Source organism: Echinops telfairi, unplaced genomic scaffold (genome assembly GCF_000313985.2).
Source record: "Echinops telfairi isolate 266 unplaced genomic scaffold, ASM31398v2 ScPeMD7_7420;HRSCAF=8458, whole genome shotgun sequence".
Lineage (NCBI taxonomy): Eukaryota > Metazoa > Chordata > Mammalia > Afrosoricida > Tenrecidae > Echinops > Echinops telfairi.
In genome coordinates, this window is record NW_022111320.1 from 25392987 (window position 1) to 25408786 (window position 15800).

The following is a 15800-nucleotide window of genomic DNA, read 5'->3' on the forward strand; positions in this document are numbered from 1 at the left end:
TGGGTATTTTTGCCATATCGTACTCAATCCGATATGTCCATTCACACACAAACCTGTTGTATGATCCCATCGAGGGAGGTTATACAGTCGTCAGGGTTACCGGCTCCCTATTCCCCCGTTTATATTCTTGACAACGAAAACAACCTTTTTTCTTTTTTAAAGAGCAGAACTTGAGGAATCCGCTCTTGTTACCTTCAAAGAATGGTCTGGCAGACTAAAATTTGAGATTCAGGTTAAAATAAAACAAAACTTAGAGATTCAGGTTAAAATAAAACAAAACCTAACTCGAACACGTCGCTCTTCTACGCAAACCCACCAGTGGCTTTTTGTTTCTCGGAGTGACAGCCAGAGCCCTTGCCCTTGTTGGGAGGCCCTCGGGACCAGGTCCTCAGGAACAGCGGAAAGAAAGGCAGCACCGAGCTGCGTCATGTCCACGATCGGTTACAGATTGGACCATGGTCATCTTCAGAAGTAGAGCATAAGGCCTTTGCTCCTAGGATGTCTTGGTCTGGAGATCCTGAAATCTGTGATTCTCATAACAGCACACAAGTCTCTACTGGGAGCTAGGTGGTGGATGTGTACGAGACAGATTGGTTGGGAACCAAATCCAGGTCTTCCTTATGGAAGCAGAGAGTTCTACACGGACCTGTTCACAATGCCTACAACCTCCCACCTAATCTGGACTCCCTCTTCTTTTCTGCCTCGTCACCAATACTCTCTGTTTCACTCCTTTCTCTCCAGACCCTGTCCTTGTTGTTTCTCAAATAGGCCATTTCACTAGGGACATGGGAAGGGTGCAGATAGCATCCGTTGACATTGTCTGAGAGGTGACGTGAAAATGACTGTCTATAAAATTTTTGCGCAGTGTTTTAATAGAAGATTATTATTATTGAGATAGTTTATTGTGCCAGCCTGGCTGATAAACGCAGGTGGGATTGACTGAGGGGCGGAGAGATGGATGGCTTGGTGAGCCTTGCCTTTCTTGTCTCTCGCTCTGTGATCATCGGACCAGTGTGCGGCTGCCTTGCTTGTTCTGTGCTTCAATTTAAAGGCTACACAGCCTGTGGGACGCCTAGCCTGTGGGCTGTGTCGCTGTAAGTTGAGGTCCCTTTAAGACTTCTCTGGAGCTGGGGAACTGGCGATTGGTGACCTGCCTTGTGATTGGCTGCTGTGCTGACATAGCCTAGCTCTCTCTACAAATAGAGGAAGATCTGGCATCAGATAGAGACTTGAAGGACTGCTAGTCTCTCAACTTTCTCTCACGGACGTGAGTTGCACTAAGCCATTTATAGTGCTTTCTAATTTAACTGTTTATTTCTTGTATTGTATATTTATCTGTATATGATTTAACAGTTCATTTCTCATTATATATCTAATTATCTTTATATATAAAAATATTATATTATCAGGAATTTGGTTTTATCTCTCTAGAGAACCCTGTCTAACACAATTATTTTCAGAGTTAATTTTTTTATTGTGAACTAGGTGGGAGTTACCTTTTAGTTTCAGGGTTTATGCTCTTATCTATTAAGTATAAATTGATGTGCCCATTCTTAGTTTTAAAGGGAAATAAGTTCAATTTGGGTTTAAGCCTATATACATTAAACAGATATGTTAACGTGTATAGGAACGGCAAATTATGCATTCAAGCTAAATTCAGAAAAGGGTGTGGAATGAGGAATATCATTGTTGATGTCAGATGTATCTTGAAGAAAAGCAGAGAATACCAGGAAGATATTTACATGTGTTGTATTATCTTTGCAAAGACATTTCATTATATGGATCATAAAAAAATTATGGATAACAAGAATATGAATTCCAGAAGACTGAATTATGCTAATACAAACCTGTACATACACTGAGACTGTTATCAAACTTAACAAAGGGATATGGCATGGTTTAAAATCAAGAAAGGGTGCTCGCTTCGGCAGCACGTGTACTAAAATTGGAACGATACAGAGAAGATTAGCACGGCCCCTGTGCAAGGATGACACGAAGGGAAAAATAAATAAAATCAAGAAAGGTGTGCATTAGGGTTGTACCCCTTCACCATATTTATTCAGTCTGTGTGCTCAGCAAACAATCTGGGAAACTGGACTATATGAAGAATTAATGAGGCATCAGATTTGGAGGAAGGCTCATTAGCAACTTCTGATGTACTGATTATACGATTGTACAACCTTACTTATAGAACGTGAAGAGGACTTGAAACACTGATGAGTTGAACACTTACTGTGTTGAAGTTCTTATTTTTCTAGGATATCTAAGCAGAGAGATATTGCTGGGTCACCTGGTGTTTCTGGTCTCGGTTTTTTGAGGAAGAACTATCCCATTTTCCACAGTTGTTGCACCATTGTGTAGTCCTACCAGTCTCTCTACACCCTCACCAGCATTTGTTGTTTTTCGGTTATTTTTGTTATTTTTTGTTTGAATCTAGCTTGTGTGTCACAGAAGAATTGAAGTCAGTTTCGATTTGACTTTTCCTCCTTCTATAACCACTCAGACCAGCGTTTAGATCTGCTGGCAAAGGAAATTAGAGGGTTTTTTAAGGCTGTGACTCTTCTCTCTCTCTTTTCTTAAAAAAAATTGTATCTGTTTTCCCCTCTTTTATTTGTAAAGTAGAACACCTACACAGAAAAATATGTTATCCATAGTTACATGACCCATCCCATCAGAGCAGTGGCTGTATCCCAGTACACCCTCTGAGTGTGGCTCTCCTACATAATGTTGTTATTAATTCTGGGCGACATCCTATCTCATGGTTGTTTTGGTTTGCATCTCTTGAGTGACTAAAAATCATGAGTGTTTCTTTATATGTTTGTTGGCTGCCAGACATCTTCTTTCGTGAAGTGTCTGCCCATGTCCTCTGCCCATTTAAAAATTGGAGTATTTGTCATTAGAGCCCCTCTTGATCACGTCTCGGTCATGCTCTCACAGAAAATTCAGAAATAGTTGAAGTGTGGACTTGCCTCCCAACTGCCACAACCACCCCAAATCAATGTGCATGCAACTGATTCGCTGAATCTAAACCAATCCATCACCCTAGCTGCAAAGGTTTGGGGGAAAGTATGGTTAGTAACTTCTCAGTCTCTGCAGTCCAGGAAGGTGGCATGAGTGTTGAATACTAACTGGCCACACTCTTATTCTTAGGACAGGTTGAAAACTACTCAGCATGGTTGGCAAAGCTTTTCAAACCCTCTACCTAGGACTTCTCTCTCCATGCTCACCCCTTGCTCGACTTTACTCCCAGGGCTTCGCCCTCCATATTTAGCCCCCTCCCTTCCACCACAGAGCCTTTGCACATGCATTTTCTCTTCTTGGCAAAGCCTTGCCTCCCCCACCTTGTCCTCTTGACTTAATGTATGCCCAGTTCTCCTTTGACTGTTAGCTCCCATGACATTTCACTTTGGGCACCTCTGTTTTCCACTTCTTGGTCAGGTACCCCAGCTATAGGGTCCCAGCATTTCCAAACTCTCTGCAGGGAGAAGGATTTGAGATGAGTGGGAGGAACAATCTATGTCTTATTTTATGCCTTTCTAGTAAGTTCCTTTGCATGTTTACTATTTATATATAACATTGTTTGCAATGTAGATATAAAAAATGGGTATATTCCTAGAGTAGTTTTGTTTCAGGGCCAGTATAAGAGATTTTTTTAAACCTTCAAAAATTAAATCTCAAAACCTATTAATTTCTAGTAATTAATTTATTGGGATCATCTAGGAGCAGCATAGAACAGGTATGCTTCTATGTGTGTGTGTAGAAATTCTTCTTAGCACGTAAGAAACGCTGTTGACACACTGATATCGTCTAATTCCCCCGGGTAACTGGAGGGTCGTGTAAGCCCCCTAGTAGGACCTTACCCCATGGGTCTCCCGAAAGAGAACTGGTGGGGGGCACCTTATCCCACATGGGGTTACCAGTGGGAATCATGAGTGTTTATATCGATGAATGCTCAAGAAATCCAATCTCTACCACTTTAGCAGGAGTCAGGCTTTATTAGTCGACTGGCAAAATCAGTCCCCAAGCCCCAGAAGGCAAGGTGGGCTGGCAACTGCACACCAAGTACCTGTTTCACAAGCATTTTATTCCTTTGTAAGAGAGTCCCTCCCCGGGTCTGCGTACTAGGAGTTGAACAGTCTTCCAGGAGGTTTCCCGCTTCCTGATATGGTTACATCCTTATTTCAAAGTTGCTACTTCTTGATCAGATCCCCTCCCCTCCTCTAATTCACCCTGTTGCCACAAACCCCAGGTGCATGGGTTCCTGTGATTGTCACGTCAGCCAACGAACTTTGCTCTGGCCTTGTGGTAACTTCTCAGTCATTGTGCCCCTTGTTCCTGCAGATGGAACAGGTTGAGCTTTATTTCTCACTAGTGGAATAGAATATTTCAGAGCATAAGCTATTCCTAAAAGGAAGAATTTCAGTTAAGGACATTGTTGAGGAGTGCCAGACCCCACAAATGAAGCTCATGTCTCTACTAATAGAATAACAAAAATAACCTGCCATTTATGTGCTGATGGCATCTCTCTCTTTACTAGGTTTTCTGATTGCATTACAATAAACACATACTAAAAATAATAAAAGTGCAAATTAGAAATTAAGTTTAATAACACTTATTCCAGCACATTTCTTAATTGAACCTTTGAAAAGTGATCCACCGAGATGCCCGCAGATAAACGAGGAGTCAGGAAGACAGTAATAAAACTGTGTGTTACTTCTGTAGTACTCTTGCAAGGAGAAGCATGTGATTCCTTGTCTTTTGGGGCTACCAGTTGCATTAAATTACCATTCCTGGAAGCAGCAGGGAGCACCTAGGAACTTGTATACCACAGTTGCGTGGAAATGTGGGTGATTTCTTTCATGAGAAAGGAATGATTATCCTTAAAACATTCCTTTGGCCCTTTGGCACAAGGCAACAAAATGCAAGGATCCGGAGCACTGGTGCAAATACTTCAGCTTCAAAGAAGCAAGTTCAACACTTGGATCTGAGCATTAAACACGTCAACTCTGAAACCAGTTAACATTGAAGACTGTGTACATGAGAAGCGGGAGGAGCCGGGAGTGATGTCTCCCCTTCCTCTCCCTGCAGTGCTGTGAACCTTGCTGGCGCCTGGGCTCTGGAGCAAAACCAGAATTCAAATACTGGTGCTTCTGTGCATATTTTTTCTTCATCAAAGTTGTACCCCTATTAACCAGCCTCTCTTCTCTTCTGGCTCCTACATGTGAAACCTATAGTACCCTATTGTTGGTATGCGCACTCAGCTGCTAACCGAAAGGTTGGCAGTTTGAGCTCACTCTGTAAATTAGGTTGTTGTCATCGTCTTAGGAAATGTGGCCAAGTGAAGGGTGTTCTCGGCACAAGACAACTGGTTTTGCTGGTGGAAACTCCTGCTGAATCATCAGCCAACGTTCGGGAGCTACGTGGGAGTTGCCTCCGACAGCCCAACCAGGTGGGCACCGGGGGAGGAGAGTCAGATAGTCCTCTCTCGCCTGTCAGCAGAGCAGCCTGTCATTATTCAGAAATAAGTAGAAAGTTCCAGCAAACAGAATAAGTCCTTTAAAGGATTTGCAGCTGCTTGCTGCTTTGTTCAGATGCCTGCCCAAGCCAGGGGCTTAGGAATGGGACACAGCCGCCTAAAGGAACAGTGTCTGTGAGTGTAGAAGAAAGTGTACTGCCACCAGCAGTCCTGAAAATGTGTTTCTTTTGTGTCCCTTGAGAAGAACCCGTGGCAAAGGTGTCACCTGTACTTTATAATAGAAGACAGTCTCATGCGCAACATCTCAACGCCTGCAGGGTGTGACAGCTAATGAGAGAGATCTTCACAATTCCAGCCCATGACTTCATTTTGCCTTGGGGTGGTTCTGAACAGGCTGAGCACACCCTCAGTCCTGTGCTGATTAACTTGGGACTTGTGAAAACAGAGCCCTGAACTCCCTCTGGCTATGCAAAAGCTGCAGACTGTAAGCACTCAAGTAGGACTCACCAGCCCATCTTTACAACAGTGAGGCGCTGTTGAGGGCCTACTGTGTACCAGATGAGTCCTGGTGTTGTAATGGCCTAGCCCTTGGAGGCTAACTACCAGCTGCTCTGCGGAGGAAAAGTCCTGGTGATCTGATCCTGTGACGACTATAGCCTAAGGGGCCACTCTGCTCTGTCCTGTGGGGTCACATGATGAGTCAGAGCCATCAGTACCTGCCGCCCACAACCATAGGCCAGGCCCTCTGCTTGCACACTTATTTTCTTGTGGAAGTTCCTGGACATCTCTAGGAGGTAGATAATATGCTTCTCCCCTGCTTTTTTACAAACTGTGGCTCGGGTAGGTTAAAGGACTTGCCTAAGATCACACGGTGAAGGGAGAGTTCAGATTAGAAGATTTTTAAAAAAAAGAAGATAGCTGTTTGTGGTAGTTACATAATCTCATGTCATTTGAGGCTATTAAGAGTGAAGGGGTGGAGTCTAGCCTGTCAATCAGGTCACAGCCTGATGATGTCTCCTTGTGGGCGTGGCCTTCTCATGAGGATTCTGGGAACATCCTCTCTCTTTCTCTGGAGAGGTTGGATACGCTCTCTCTCTACTTCACTTTACAGGGAGGAGACAATCGGAGAGCTGAAGGAACCATGTGGAGACGCCCCACCGGCACTGAGATTCTTCCACTGCAACTGGATTCACAAGACTTTTTACCCACCGGCCTGTGATCTTCCTACATTTGGTATCATTCGAGTGGCTATGTGAGTCTGAAGAGGAACTTATGGGCTAGGATTGGACTTAGGGGCTAATATTGGACTCATGGACTTGATCTGGATGGAATGTTTTCTCAATATACAATTGCTCTTTGATATAAAGTTCTCTCTTACACATATATGAAAGTCCCTGGATTTGTTTCTCGAGTCAACCCGGTCTAACGCACTTTTTCACCCCATAGTGCAGGCTTTTGGCCATTAACAGACGTCCGAGGAAGCAGAGTTGCTTACTGTCTTCTGGAGCTCCACGAAGGAGTCCACGCCTGTAGCCCTTCAGGACTGCATGTTGTACAACAGGAGACACTGTTCATGTCAGTGTGAGCCTCACAGTGGCTGTTACGTTGGGATCCATTGTTGCAGCCACCGTGTCAGTCCCTCTTGTTGAGGGTCTTCCTCCTTTGGGCTGAGCCTCTTCCATCCGTCCAGCCTGACGGGCCATCGTCTAGTATTCGGTCACAAAACGTCCCGCTGCTGCCCATCAGGGTCTCAGGGACTGGTTCCTCAGCGGGAACAGCCTTCTCCTTAGCGTGTTCTTCGTCTGGAAGCTCTGCTGAAGCCTGGTCCCCTCAGGTAACCCTGCTGGTATTTGACACACCAGTGGCATTGTGTTCAGCGTCACAGCAGCATGCAAGCCACCACGATACGACAAACTGACGGATGCATAGCTACTTCATATGTAGTACAAGCTGACAGAGTTCTTGGCTACTTAGTATGTAGTACAAACAAACAAACAAACAAACAAACAAAAGACAAACAGTTGTCATGGAGTCAATTTCAGGTGATGGTGTTTTATGTGCAAAAAATAGAACTGTGCTACATAAAGTTGTCAGTGGCTGAGTTTGGGGTTGTTTTTTTTTTGATGTCTCAAAAGTTTTTTATTTTTAAAATTTTTGTTAAATACTTTTATTGGGGGCTCTTGCATCTCTTATCACAATCCATACACCCATCCATTGTGTCAAGCACATTTGTACATAGGTTGCCATCATCATTTTCAAAGCATTTTCTTTCTACATGAGCCCTTGGTATCAGCTCATTTTTTACTCTCCCTCCGTCATGAACCCTTAATAAGTTATAGATTATTATTTTCTTCATTTTTTAGATTATTATTTTCATATCTTACATCATCCTCTGTCACTCTTCACCCACTTTTCTGTTGTTCATCCCCCTGGGAGGGGGTTATATGATTGATTCCCCTTTTCTCCCTCCACATCCCCCTTATCCTCTTGGTATCTCTATTCTCATTGTTGGCCCTAAGGGGGGGTTTATCTATCCTGGATTCCCTGTGTTTCGAGGTCTTATCTGTAGCAGTGTGCATGCTCTGGTCTAATCCAATTTGTAAGGTAGAATTGAGGTAATGATAGTGGGGGGGAAAGGGGGGAGGAAGCACCAAAGAACTAGAGGACAGTTTTGTGTTTCATTGGTGCTATACTGCACCCTGACTGGCTTGTCTCTTCCTTGTGACCCTTCTGTGAGAGGATGGCCAATTGTCTACAGATGGGCTTTGGGTCTCCACTCCTCTTGCGCCTCCCCACCCCGCCCCAATACCTTATCCCACTGACACCTACCTCATGTGGCTGAGTTTTTAAAGAGTAGATGGCCAGGCCTATCTTCTAAGGTGCCGCTGGGTGGTCTTGCACCTCCAACCTTTAGATTACACAGCCCAAGCAGGCAAAAAAACAACAACTGTTTTTAACAGTTTTATTGGTACTTCATCCACATATCATACAATTATATAGTTCAATCATATAAAAAAGAGTTGTACAATCATTACCATAATCAATTTTAGAACATTTTCTTCTTCCTTGTACTCATTGTTATTAGTGTAGTTTTAAAAAATTGTCGCAAAGTAATACAGCAAACATTCTCCAATTCAACAACATATACATGTATAATCCAGTGGCATGGATCACACTCTTCACGTTGGGCGACCATTATCAATATCCAAAAAGTGTCTGTTTCCCTTGGTGTCTTGGTTTTTAGGCCTGTTGCTGGGGTGATTTTAGGTGCTGATTCAGAAAATTTCATTAGACATCAGCTCTAGTTTCTTTGATATGGCATTTCACTATGTTTCCAGCTATTAAGTTATATTAATTTATTGTTTTATCATCCTAGTTTTAAATATGAGAAGAATTCAGATACACAAATGACAGGATAAGATAAAACAGGTAAAAAATATTTTGAAAAATAATGAAATATTAAGGGGCTTCCAAGGGAAGCTGTTGATGGACTGATGGTGGCAAGTTAGTTATGCACAGAGCTGCCAATCAAAAGCTGCAGCCACTCTGCAGCCTTTAAGAGATTTAAAAGTTTGAAAATCCAAAGGGGCAGTGTGGTAGTTACATAATCTGTATCAGTTTGGGATTTGAGAGGATTAAGAGTGAAGGGGTTGAGTCTAGTCTGTCAGTCGGGTTATAGCCAATAAGGCCTCTGTGTGGGCATGGCCTTCTGAGGATTCTGGGAACTCATGTATTTCCTCCTTGGAGGCAGAAGACACTCTCTCTCTCTGCTCATTCCCTGAGACGATGCTCTACTCACAAGACACATGGTGCTACGCACTGGGAGCTGGAGAAGCCACATGGACCTACCCTGATGCAACCAGGCCTCTGGAGCCAGAGAAGTCACAGAGAGACCCTGCCAGTGCTGAGATGCTTACACCACCACTGGATCCAGAAGACTTCCACCCCACTGGCCTGTGATCTTCCTGCATTCGGCATCATTTTACATGTGTTTCGTGAGTCTGAAGAGGACTTTATAGATTGGTATCGGTCATATGGGCTAATATTGGACTTATGGACTTGATCTGGACTGGGCTGGGAAGTTTTCTTAATGTACGGTTACTCTTTGTATAAAGCTCTTTCTAATTCACATGAGTCTCCCTGGATTTGTTTCTCTAGTCTACCCAGACTAACACAGGCAGTTACAATTGATTAGATAGCAGTAAGTTTTCCTTTTTGGTATGTGAGGCTGTGTAAAATATACACAGAGAGTATAAATTGGCTATTGAATAGCCAGTACACAGCTTGAAAAGAATAGAAAATTTAAAAGGCACCTATATGGAAGGTGTGAGGGCAATTTAGAATGGCAAAATGTAACAATTTCTACACATATTTTGCAGCTCTACATTTTTCTTCTTCAAATTATGCAGCATTTCTTTCAGGACACATTGTAACAGATAGAAGCCAAAGGATAATGCCTGTTAAATGTTTCAGAGGTGAGGGACACCAAACTTCTTTATAAGAAAACTTCTAACTTTTCTTTTTAGAGTTTCTGTGCACAGGTGGTGAAGTTGTGTCATCTTAATACAAGACCAGAACATTTAAATTTTAATAAAGGAGTTCGAACTCTTGGCAGATCCGCTTTGAATTTCAAAACATTTGAATCTCAATGTATTGTACCAAACTCACGATCAGTGGTTCGATAATCGTTCATAGCGACCACGTCGAACAGAGTGGAGCTTCTTCTGTGAGTCTCTGAGGCTAGGGGAGCAGACAGTCTCTTTCACAGAATGGCTGGTGGGCTCAAACAGATGACCCTGTGGTTAGCAGTCAAACACATAACCCATCAGCACTCCTTTTTCACGTACAGTAATGCTGATTTCAGGCTCCTTTTAAAGATAACAAATTGGGCGGTCCTTTCCGCCTCCGTGCCGGTGCGGCCTCAGCCTGAAGCCGGGAAGTGGAGAGCCACAGTAGTCATGGCAATGTTTGAGCAGATGAGAGCGAACGTGGGCCAGTTGCTCCAGGGTATCGACAGGTACAATCCTGAGAACCTGGTCACCCTGGAGCATTATGTGGAGACCCAGGCCCAGGAGAATGCCTGCGACCTGGAGGCTAATCTTGCTGTCCTAAAGCTGTACCAGTTCACCCCAGCCTTCTTTCAGACCATGGCCACGGCCCAGATCCTGCTGAAGGCTCTCACCAACTTGCCCCACACCGACTCCACCCTGTGCAAGTGCATGATCAACCAAGCACACCAAGAAGAACGGCCCATCTGACAGATCTTCTATCTCAGTGACCTGCTGGAGACTTGCCACTTCCGGGCCTTCTGGCAAGCCTTGGAAGAAAACATGGACCTCTTGGAAGGCGTCATGGGCTTTGAAGATTCTGTCCACAAGTTCTTCTGCCACGTGGCGGGCATCACGTACTAGCACATTGACCGCTGGCTGCTGGCCGAGATGCTTGGGGACCTGACAGCCAGCCAGCTGAAGGTGTGGATGAGCAAATACGGCTGGAGTGCCTACGAGTCGGGCCAGATCTTCATCTGCAGTCAGGAGGAGAGCATCGAGCCCAAGAACACTGTGGAGAAGATTGACTGACAGCGTGTCCAACATCATGGCCTCCTCCCAGTAACCACAGCCCTTTAATAAAGCCTTGTGAACTGGAAAAAAACAAACAAACAACAAATTGGGACTGCCTGCTGTCCAGTTCCTAATAAAGGTGAAATGATACTTGTGAGAAATCTGAGTTCACACAATGTACTGTTCAGATAGATCTTTGGATCAAAGGATCCCATGTGAAGTATAATTTGACCTAAGTATTTAGTACAACACAAACTGCTTTAAATCGAGCCTGGGTGCACTTCCTCTCAGGCTAGCTAACACTACACTAAAATATTCTGATTTTTTTTTTTTAATGGACGAGTAGAATGAAAAGTGGTATCTGGCATACATTCTGTAGCTTAAAAACCAAAGCTGACAGGGAGGAACTGGTGTTTTGTTTTGTTTTAAATCAGCAAGTCAAATATGCCCAGAAATAAATCTAAATACTTGGGCACCAAAATGTGTGCTATCAGCCGCGTGCATTAACGATGTGCACCCCCGGGGACTCCTGAGAAGGAGCACTTCCTTTTCATCAAGGTGGCCCTAGACCAGCACCATCGGAGGGCTGTTCAGAGATGCAGAAGCTCAGGTTACACTCCGTCCTGACTTTCTGAGCCAGAACCTGCCCATTTAAAAAGTCTGAGAAGCACTAGTGCATTGACTGGTGTGTCGTTAGGTGTTGCTGAGTTGAAGCTAGACCTTTAGTCAAATTCTAATTATCCTAATTATCGTGTGGCAGACGGCAACCCTGAGATGTACTGACTGGGCCCTTCATCAAATTGGAGACCAAAGAAACACAGTTACTTCGACAGACAGGAAGTCATGAACATGGGGAAGGGAAGCATTGCAAAAGGTTTTTGCTGATAAGGCTGGGAGCACCTGGGTAACACAGGGTAATGCTAAATATCAACCCCTAAGAAGATTAGCAGGGATTTCAGGGAAATGGTTCTCACTGGGTGAAAGGCCACTAGCTGACAAATTGCTTCAGTTCAAGGGAGCCCTGCAACGGACAGGAGGCAGGACCAGGGGCGGTGTTCACGTGAGCCTTTGTGGGGTGGGATTTCCATTTTCCTCCAGCTTAGGCGGTGACCAGCCACAGGGACCAGGCAGGGAGTTGTCCTCTAGAGGAGAAGGTGGGTGAACTTGGGAAGGGCTTCTTGAGTCTCCAAGTTTGGGAGAAAGAATAAGAAATTAGACAGAGGACATATCTAATTAGACAGACAAGAAGAGAAAGAGGAAACCCCAAACTGAGCCAAACCAAACCTCATGTCATGGAAGATTACCATTCGGAGCATCCTTGCATGGCAGGGTAGAACTGCCCCACAGGGGGTTCTGAGGCTGTAAATCTTTAAGGAAGCATTCTGCCTCGTCAGTCTCCCTTGGAGCAGCTGGTGGGTTTGAATTGTGCAACCTTTTGGTTAGTAGCATGGTTCTTTCATTACTGCATCACCGAGGTCCAAAATAGAACCAAACAACCCAAACCACGCCCACTGCCACTGAGCTGGTTTCAACCCATAGCAGCCCTATGCAGGGTTCCGAAATGGTGAGTCTTTGTGTGAACAGACAGCCTCATCTTTCTCTTGTGGAACTGCTGTTGGGTTTGAACCACCAACCTTGTGGTTAGCAGCCCAATGCCCAACCCCCCATGCCACCAGGGCTCCTTACAATAGAGCCTAGAGGTTGATACATGGAAAAGGTAGCTCAAGATGGAGAAAAATGAAGGTGACTGCACAACTCTTCTGGATATGACTAAACCACAGAATTGTTTGATATGTTAACCGTAGATCAATTAGAGAGAAAGAGAGAGCTCTGCACTTCGGGAGCCACACAGGAGTATCTATTTCCACTCCACTGTGATCCCTTTGTATTTGACAGTTAGATAACCTTGGCCCCAACATCTGATTCTTTAGAAGGCTAATGCTCTCTAAAATATTTCTTCAGCTAGCCGGGAGATTATGGTCTCTGATAGGTCAGGCTTACACTTTTTACACCTTGCCAGTGCTCGCATCCCTTTTTTTGAAGTCCCAGGCAGCGAGGGTGCTAAGCACAGTGTCTATCTTCTTCCATGTGTGGAGTGATCCCTTCAGGCTGGGAGAATTCTAAGTAGTTCACAGGCGTGGAAGGAAACAATGGCTCAAAGGGCCAGATGATACAGTTAGTAAGTGGAGGAGACAGGGCTTGAATTCATGTCCCCAGATGTGGAGGTGGCCTGTCACATTGGTGGCTTCCAGTGACTCGGGCCTCCGGATGCTCGTGTCCAAGTGCTTCCTTCCCCTTGAATCTGGCCTGGGCCTGTCACTTGCTTTGACCCCAGAGGACCATGAAAGGGATGCTGTGCCAGTTCCAGTCCCAAAGTTCTTGGAAGTTCGGCTCAGGAAGGAAGCTGGCTGTCTACTGGACAGACTCAGGAAGAGGACGAGGCTTGGAGGTCACATGGGGGTGATTGCAGCAACCCAGAGGGCTTTTCGAGCTGAAGTCTCAGGTAACACACAAAATCAAAAAACAAGAAACAGTCATCAGAGTCCAGCAGACTCCTGACGACCACACATGTATCAGAGCAGAGCTGTGCTCTAGAGCAGCGGTTCTCAACCTGTGGATCGCAACCCCTTTGGGGGTCGACGACCTTTTCACAGGGGGTCACCTGATTCATAACAGTAGCAAAATGACAGTGATGAGATAGCAAGGAAAATAATTTTATGGTTGGGGGTCACCACAATATGAGGAATTGTATTAAAGGGTCACGGCGTTAGGAAGGTTGAGAACCACTGACTTAGAACAACAAATCAAAGTAGTCCTCCCCAAGGGGTAAGGAATCAGGGCCATGGAAACCCCAATGCCTATCAGTCCTTCATGGAAGATAACTCCAAAGATACGATTTTATTTATTAAATCATTTTATTGGGGGTTCGTACTACTCTTATCAAAATCCACGCATACATTCATTGTGTCAAGCACTCCTGTACACCTGTTTCCCTCATCATTCTCAAAACATTTGCTTTCTACTTGAGTCCCCCGCATCCGCTCCTCATTTTCCCCCTCCCTCCTGCTCCCCCCGAACCCTTGATAGTGTATAAATTATTATTATTTTGTTATATCTTACACTGTCTGACATCTCCCTTCACCCACTTCTCTGATGTCTGTCCCCTAGGGAGGTGGTTATATGTAGATCCTTGTAATCTGTTCCCCCTTTCTCCTCACCTTCCCTCCACCCTCCCGTTCAGAGAATATTATCTTGATGCTCATCTAGCCTCCCCACTGGAAAGGTCATGCCCAAGTCTTCTGTAGCCAAAGAAACTCCTCAGGCTACAGGAGGTAGTGGTTGGCATATTTGGAATGATGAGACTGAGGGATTCTGACAATGTCTGCTAGGCATCATACCTGGGAGTCTAAGTCTCCATTCAACAAGCTGCCCTCATAAAAGTACATTGCCTTTCCCAATGTGGGTTCTTCTGGCCCAATATATCCTCTCCTGAAGATTTATTTTTGCTCCAAGGCATTCTACCAAAACCTCCTGGAGCTTCCAAATGTGTGTGTGTGTGTGTGTGTGTGTGTGTGTGTGTGTGTGTGTGTGTGTGTGTGTGTTGGGGGGGAGGGTGCAGGTGGGGATATTTTTCTGGTTGTGTACAGTCAGCTGATGGGGAAGGAGGTGCCCTTTCAGTTCCAGAGCATCAGCAGAACAGTCATTCTGGCTGGGCAGCCCGGCTGTCTGGCCATTCCGTCTTCTGTGTCATGATGTCATTTAATTGCTAAAAACAACCAAGCCTGGAGTCTGGTGGCCTGGCCAAGGCAGGTCCATCTGTGCTGCTCTCAGAAAGGCTTGTCAAGGGCTGGCATGTGTGCCCAGGAGAAGTGGTGGGTGACTGCCAAGAGCAAGCCATGACCTAACCTCTTGGAGACTTCACTGTCCTTATCTGGAAAACAGCAAGGAGGGCGTGGGATGCAATAAGCCCCAGCGGTGCTGTGATCTTAAGGACTCTGATCCTGCCCGTTGGCACTCCTGGCCACAGCTCCACGGTTGAGGACGGCCATCTCCATGTCACTGAGTCTCAGAGGGAACTTCTGCTAGAGAGAAAGGTCTGGAAAGAGGTGGATGCTTCCACCCCCCCCCTTTTTTTTCAAGTTCAGATGCCTTTGAGGAATTTTCCCAAGCCAACCCATTGGGCTCAAGCACACTCCACATCTAGCTAAACATTGAACTTGTGGTTTGTTACGGTGGCCTGCATCATCTTCAAGTTGCTTCCCCCACTGCAAGAGGCATGTGTTTTTCTGCCCTGTAGGAATGTCTTTTAGCTCCACCCCTGTACTCTGTAGTGTTCACCCACTTGACAGGCTTAACCTAGTCATAGGAGTAGGAGCAGAGCGGACATCTGTGAACTCCAGTTAAACTGGAAGAGAACTTAACCCTGAAGGACTAGCTGCCCAGCACATAGGAACTACCCCGTAGTAAGTGATGACACCCTACCCAGAAACCTTTACCTTGGACGACATTTGTGAACACCTCTTGAAGGCATACCCGATTTCCACACCTCCACCCATGTAGACACAATTCCTGGAATTCTCCACCGCTGTATGTTAATAAACATAATGTCCTTACCTCCTAAACTCCCTTATAAACCTCCCTTTCCTTTTCTTGAGAGACTGTGGTCCGTGTTGCCTTAGGCTCCTTGCCAGGTTTCCCCTTGCAAGGCACTTCTGTCTAATAAATCTATTTGCTTTCAGGATGAGCTAGGCTCCATGCTTCCT

General features: G+C 45.1%; 2 non-coding genes and 1 pseudogene across 2 annotated transcripts; 2 read left to right on the plus strand and 1 right to left on the minus strand.

Moving 5' to 3' along the window:
- The first annotated feature begins 1915 nt into the window (after positions 1-1915).
- On the plus strand, positions 1916-2017 carry LOC115872203. The gene has a single exon (XR_004047735.1). It is a non-coding gene; the product is annotated as a U6 spliceosomal RNA (small nuclear RNA).
- Positions 2018-2421: 404 nt separating this feature from the next.
- LOC115872143 lies at positions 2422-2542 on the minus strand. Its single transcript, XR_004047681.1, has one exon. It is a non-coding gene; the product is annotated as a small nucleolar RNA SNORA61 (small nucleolar RNA).
- A 7892-nt stretch (positions 2543-10434) lies between these two features.
- LOC101662657 lies at positions 10435-11089 on the plus strand (annotated as a pseudogene).
- The last annotated feature ends 4711 nt before the right edge of the window (positions 11090-15800 follow it).